The sequence below is a fragment of the Trachymyrmex septentrionalis genome, unplaced genomic scaffold (assembly GCF_001594115.1).
Source record: "Trachymyrmex septentrionalis isolate Tsep2-gDNA-1 unplaced genomic scaffold, Tsep1.0 scaffold22, whole genome shotgun sequence".
Lineage (NCBI taxonomy): Eukaryota > Metazoa > Arthropoda > Insecta > Hymenoptera > Formicidae > Trachymyrmex > Trachymyrmex septentrionalis.
Window position 1 is genome coordinate 5739730 of NW_017305375.1, and position 7059 is coordinate 5746788.

Consider the following 7059-nt stretch of genomic DNA (forward strand, 5'->3'; position numbering starts at 1 on the left):
GATTTTTGAAGCTATCCAGTCGCAAGAGTTACGGTTTGGCGAAGCGGAAAAATGCGTTCCTGAAAAATGCGAAATGCGTCTGACGGAAACCACCTTTGCGCTCGTCAGATTTTCGTCATAATCCTGGAATCTTATGGAAAGGTGAAGAGATGATCGTGACGGGGCAGGGAGGTGAAAGGAGATTCTGAAAGGTAGGGAGAAAAAACTGTAGGGTGAAGGAGCCATTGACATTGACTTTGTCCCCTTGGCGAAGTAGAAGAAGAAGGAGAAGAAGAAGAAGAAGAAGAAGAAAAGGAAGAAGACGAGAAAGGATACGGGGAAAAGGGGGAAAATGAAAAATGTGGGAAATGGAAAAGCGTTCATGGATTGGAGAAGGGAAGGATTTATGAGGCAGCCAATTGTGGTAACATCTACAATTATAAGTAAGTAAAAAAAAAATGTTTAATTTGATACATCGATATGGTCCAAAATATCCAATTAATTAACTAGAAAGTACATACCAAAAAGAATTTTTTTCTGATCGTGCATAAAACCCATTACGCTCTCTCCCATTATTTCTCTCTTTCTCAATCTCTTTCTCTTGCGTAAAGCGTAAACTATCGATTCTGTGAATAATGGAAAACATTGATTTGGTGCTTTTAAGAGAATGCATCAAAGATCCGGCGGAAGCGATATATCCGTCTACCTCGCTGATCTCCCAAGTAAAGTAAAACATTTAATCGAAAATGAAAATTATATTTGGATAAATATTCTAATAAAAATAGATAACTTCCATATTATCAGAAATAGAAAAATTCAAAAATACTCGTAATATTTTTTACGGCAATTCTTTATATAAATTTCATTTTTCCAACGTCAATAAGTAAAATCAATTACATCAAGAAAAAATGATCGCTCAGCTATTCGCATTCAACGCATAATAACGTATAACGCCGTTTTCATTGCGAGTCAACTTCGTGATAATGTATACGATTTAAAGCGACGTGCTTAAGCTTGAAAAATCAACAACACAGAGAAGATAGCGAAAGTGCTCGCGCCTGGAGTTTTGTCGTGTGAACCAGTTTCCCCGGAAGTTCGTACATGTCTCGATATGAAGTGTAGTCCCCGTGAGAAAATATTTAGATGCCCTGACACGAAAGCCGATATATCGATCGGAGTATATACACTTGAGAGGAGTTGGTAGTGATGTCGCGCAGAACAACGAATTTAGGTAACAACGAATTTTTGAAAGTATTCGATTCGGAATACCTTATTGACTTTGAAAATCCGCTTTCTCGATATAAAATTACATACTTTATAAGCAATATTTCAACGAAAAATGAAAACAATGTTAACTTAATGCGAAATATATCTAAGAATTTTTGGCGTATACGTTGCTCCGTTTAATAACACGAGATTTCGGAGAAATTTTATGCGGTATATTACAAGGAAAATGAAGTAATATCGCGCGCTCGCGGAAGGACAAACATTGCATATTATCCTAGTTTATCAGCAATGCAATCTCGCGCGCATACATACCGGAACATCGATCATACGCGGGCATTGTATCGAGAATGTATTGCAAAATGCAGCGGAGCATGTCTCAAAGTGTATCGATAATTCAGCGCCTATTCTACAATACGCTCGAGATGAATTTGGCAACGTGACCGATGATCGATCCATTATCCGTCTAAAATTCGATAAAGTGACCCATCATCCAGTTTATAGTGACAAACTTTGACAGAATGTATCTCACGTATAAATAGCCCGCATTCCAGATTCTACAAATAATAGTTTCTAATGTTAAAACTACATTAATAAAGGAGCGAGTGAGAGAGAGAGAGAGAGAGAGAGAGAGAGAGAGAGAGAGAAGGAGAAGAACGTAGAACTTTATTAGGCTTTGCCTGTTATTTAAAAAAGTTATTATTATTTAGAAAAGAAATATACACTATTATTATCTCTTATCCTTATATTCAAAGATAAATAATTAATGTCATTCACTAAATTTTTATTTGTTAATTACAGCCTATACAAATATATTTAGATATGTATTTTAGAAATTGTATTTTTGATTTTTAATGTAACTACGTTAATCAATAAAATATATAATATATATATTAATCAATAAAAAATTGGACACCAATAATTTAGACTTAGTAAAGACTATATTTGCATGCTAAATATTGTACTATTTTTGTCTTCATATATACTTATATTTTTTTATTTATTATTTTAAGAGAGCTGGATAATTTCAAATTTTGAAACTTACTAAAAAAATGCTCATGAATGATAAATTTTCTACCTTGTTGCTAGCATGCATATTCTATTTCTATACAAAAATTTCACCTCATATAAAAAAATGAAAAACTTTGATAGAAAATATTTCATTCAGGTAAAAATTTGTCCGTAATAATTATTGCACCGCTTGAAAAAGAGAACGTACAATTTTATACGATGCGAGCTTTACTTTTGCCATTTGTTTAATGTATACATGAACGTAGGTATATAAATTAATCGGATGAATGCAAGAGTTCGATGGCATTCATCTCGAGGCCTTAATCGAACGGAAGCTTTATTTTCGCCTCCCCGACAATGTCCATTTTCTATAAATTACTTTCGGAGTTCGTGACGGAATGGCCTCTCCGTCTTACCTCCCTCCTTTCCCCATTTACTTAAAACCCAGACGCATAGCTTTCTGAACAATTACCCACGAGGTTGAAACGAGGGAGGGAAACGTCGAAAGGCAAATCGCTAAACGTCTCTTCTTTCGGGTGACAACGTAAAAGAATGCTTTTACAGAACGTAACCGGACGAAATGAGGGGTAGGGCAGAGATATCGAATAGAAATTAAATTCAATTCTCAGTAAAACGATTTCAGTAAACATACATATGTGCGGAAACACTTCCTTCAGAATTTCTTCTACCTTTGGGGAGCTTTGCGTACTAAATATCGTATTATTTTTTGCATAACTAAAGTGGCGTTAAAATGAAATTTTAAGGCGTAAAATTTATACTTCAAATTTAAGTCTTAAATCATAAGAAACTGACTAATCATAATTGAATGTGAAGAGAATAATCAATGATTGGTTAATTTTTTATTTAAGGCTTAAAGCTTAAAGCTTATACATTTTACTCCTTCAAATTTAAACACTTAACATGACTTGGATTACGCGGGATCTACAATAAAAATTGTAGCGGTCTTAAGTCGTAAAAAAATTAACAAATCACAGTCAAATATGAATAATCGACTATGATTAATCAATTTTCTACGACTTAAGACCCTACGACTTCCATTGTAAACCCCGTATTGTGTACGTATCTGTTGATCGATCTTATCCAGGAGGCGAAACGTTCGTTCGCGCACACACGTTTCACACACGAGAAATTACCGTATTATTACCGTACAACTTGATGATAATATCGAAAGTAAGTTAGCAGTTTAATTATCTTAACGAGGTGGGTTTCGACGAAACTTGAGAGTTTCCCATCTGCCTGCCTGTCTCGTTCCATGCGATCATCCCGAGCCGTGACGGCGTTTCGCGTCTGAGTATAAACACCCGAGATGCCGCGGATGGCAAAAGAGACATTCGGCAATGTAGATTCGACGTGGATTTGTCCATATATAAAACAGGACGCGCGCGTGTTTTCGGTCTAAGCGTCGTGGGTTATAAATACGGACCTAAGAGCAACGACATGCACTCACGGCATATGAAATATTCCAGTGGCCAGGCTACGTGATATTCGCAAATGCACGGCATATTCCTTTGTATCTTTGTCTACAGGTGACACAGCTAAAGTGCACTTTTCTCCAAGCGGCGGTGAATGAAAAATGAGAGAGGTGGGAGGGAGAAAGAGAAAGAGAGCGAGAGCGAGAGCGAGAGAGAGAGCGAGAGCGAGAGAGAGAGAGAGAGAGAGAGAGAGAGAGTCGACCGGCAGTTTTAAGAGAAGGGTAAGAAACATCCGAGATACAACTTTCCCGGAAGACAGGAAAGAATTAATGAGACGGGACCGAATGACTGACTACCACCTCGCAAAAGATAGGGAGGGGGAGAGGAGAGAAAGAAAGAAAGAAAGAAAAAGAAAAGGAGAATTGGATCGCGAAGATGCAAAAGTTTTCCTCAAGCTGCTCGAGTGCGTCTCTCCCGCCGGTCGGAAGTCACGCGAATCGCTGCTTGCGGAGGTGGCGTGTCCTCCTTTCTTTCCCGGAGCAGCTGAGTGGCTTCTTCTTCCTCTTCGTCGGCCGGCGCGAGCTAACTTCGTAATCTGAATTTTCCGCGGGGACGTCAAAATAAAGAATACTTGAAAGCAAGGAAAGTAACGAGAGGGTTCTTCGCAGCGGCCGACGTTACGAGTGGATGTTTAATTAAGAAAATCTGAACTAATTCATCTGTCAAAGACGACGAATAAGTTATCATTCGAGAACTGTTATTAAATATTACGCGTTACGCACGCGTTCGCAGATGCGAGAACTTGTCACATAAAATAAATCAATGTTACAGTCGAATTGAGCTATGAGAACAAAAAATTTTGTTAGAAATTAAGTGAGCAACCCGTGTTGAATCGTTTGAATAATAAAAAACAATTGTGTAATAAAACGAAAATTTAATTTAAATAATTCTAAATTATTATCGCAACTTTTTTATTGTTAATTGTGTGTTTTCCATCATTTATTCTATTAAAATGGAGCAACGCGCCGTTATGCTTTTACCGCGTGTCATCCTGATAATATTGGCAATCGATATTGTCGCTCGTGACGGAGATAGCACGTATTTTTGTAGCCACATAGACGAACTGTTCTCTAATGTTCCGAAAATAAAAACAAAATTCTGTTGACAATGTCAGGTCATAGCGGTTATTTAGTGGAGCATTTTTAGGAGAGATGGCCTCGTTCCATTAATTTAGCATGCATGAAACGTGCTGATATTATTTGCGGCCGTCGTTAACTAGCGCACAGTAAAGTACCATCTTTCATTTTGCTACACAAGATAGTTTAACGATCTTTTTTCGTAAGAGGGAGTATGATAATTAAAACTCTGATAAACGTGAGAGCGTAATGATTTTCCGATAACAAAATTAAAAGTTAGATAATGTCACAAATTTAATCGCGTATATTTAATAGTTATTTTGAAAGCATTAAAATATAATAGGGTTGTTATCCTTAAAATTTTTACCCAACATAATTCTTTCTATCCTTGCATTTCTTCATAATTTCTTCTCTCTCTCTCTCTCTCTCTCTCTCTCTCTCTCTTTTCAGTAGTTCACACAAGATTAATTGAAAACAAATAAATTACACAAGTGTAATTTTAACCGTAATAAAATTTCAATTACTACCTCCGACCATTAGATTGCAAAACACGTTAACTTGCTTAATATTGCTTATATCGAAATTGTCGACTGCAAAATGTTAAATTAGCCTTTCGCATTTATTTGTCTAGCTATAAACCACCGTTCTTCGCCACTGTGCGCTTTGACTAATATTAATTTTGCTGCGTCGCTGCCAACGTTGCATCCTCGCTCGAAAATATAAGGGAATCGCGATTTTCATCTAAATCCAAGTATCTTCACTATGCATCTCGACTCCCAACACTCGTAATGCCACGTATTCATAATCAGTGCTGTATATGTCACGCCGATTAAGTCCCAAGGATCAATCTCACCGCCGTCAGGATCAGATAATTTCGGTTAAAGTGGCTCTTGGGAAACGACCGCATCGCGTTGGAGCGACATAACGCGACGGCAGCGTCATTTTATTAAACGACGCTTTTCTCCGTCTCTTTGCCGACTGTTCTCGTTTCTCGCTATTCCTCGGTGTTCGTCCCGCGGCATCGATCCTCATCTCACACTCGTAAACGTCGAAGGAACGAGCAGCTCTGAGGTAAGAACAAACGCCACGTAATAACGAAGCTTTGTCGAATTAGAGCTTTTCTTCCCAACCATCTCGCGCTTTTCCCCTCTCATATAGCCACCCTCGCACATCCTAACTCACGGCAGCAACACGCGCGCATGTGTGTGTGTGTGTGTGTGTGTGTGTGTGTGTGTGTGTGTGTGTGTGTGTGTGTCGCTTGCGGCGTGCCTATATTCAGGACGCGTTGGCCTCCGTGCGTCGGGGTTCCTTTTCCACCCCTGTCAACCATGTGTGTATCTACCGTCAGACATAATTAACAATTAGTTCCCCCTCTCATAAGTCGGGCGTTCTCTTGGCATGCGTCTATTACTTCGTAAACTGCGTTCCCTCGACACAAAATCACGCGCCTTCATAGAGCGCCATAGAATCGCCTTCGTGGCGATCATCATTGTTCGTAACGAAAAATATCGAAGAGCATCGACCGGTCGAACGACCTGTCGAAAGTAGAAAGAAGTTACACGAAACATTCTACCCTTCAATCTACCCTGATAAGGAAACTCGCCAAGATTCTATACGCTCTGTGAAATAGATTAATAGAGAAATTCGTCTTAAAATAAAATAAAAAATAAAAAAAAACAAGTTTTTTTTTCTTTTTTTTTTCGAAAAGATTGGATTTAAATTTGTTGAATATTTTTAATTACGATTATAGAAGCAATCATCAATCGTAACTTTTTCAGGACACGATTTTATGTAACGAAGAGCACTCTTCTGTATCTAATTAATCGCACGACTATGCTCTTTAATTTACTCTTGCTACTTCAAGCCAGATGAATTTGTGTGATGGAAAGGATTTTGTTTGTAAATGCAAATAGAGAAACTGCAAACTTGTACGCGCATGTTTGAGGTGGATGCTTGCAGCGGAATTCATTTGTTCGGCAACGTCAACCTCAGCGAATCTCCGCAGAAAAACGGTGCACGCGACGTGTGGGAAAATAGTTTTGGAATGAAAATCGGTTGTTTACGATTCGGGAAGTGTATTTTTTCGATGAACATCGTTGTGGCAAGATACTATTGGTACAAATATTCCAATATCAGAAAAACGTGTACAATGTCACTAGATGAAACATAATAAACTCGACATCTCGGAAGAACTTACATTTATTATAGGCTTTCTAGAATATAAGTCATCATCTAAGCTTTAAGTTTTAAGAGCATTAAAAATTGACCAACTACAG

The 7059-nt window shown here is 37.9% G+C and overlaps 1 protein-coding gene across 1 annotated transcript in view; it reads left to right on the forward strand.

Moving 5' to 3' along the window:
- Positions 1 to 5630: 5630 nt before the first annotated feature.
- LOC108748426 overlaps positions 5631 to 7059 on the forward strand; it is a 177616-nt gene continuing 176187 nt past the window's right edge. Inside the window, exon 1 of the mRNA XM_018486601.1 lies at positions 5631 to 5854. The gene's annotated coding sequence lies outside the window, so the exon portion shown is untranslated. The remainder of the gene's footprint in view (positions 5855 to 7059) is intronic.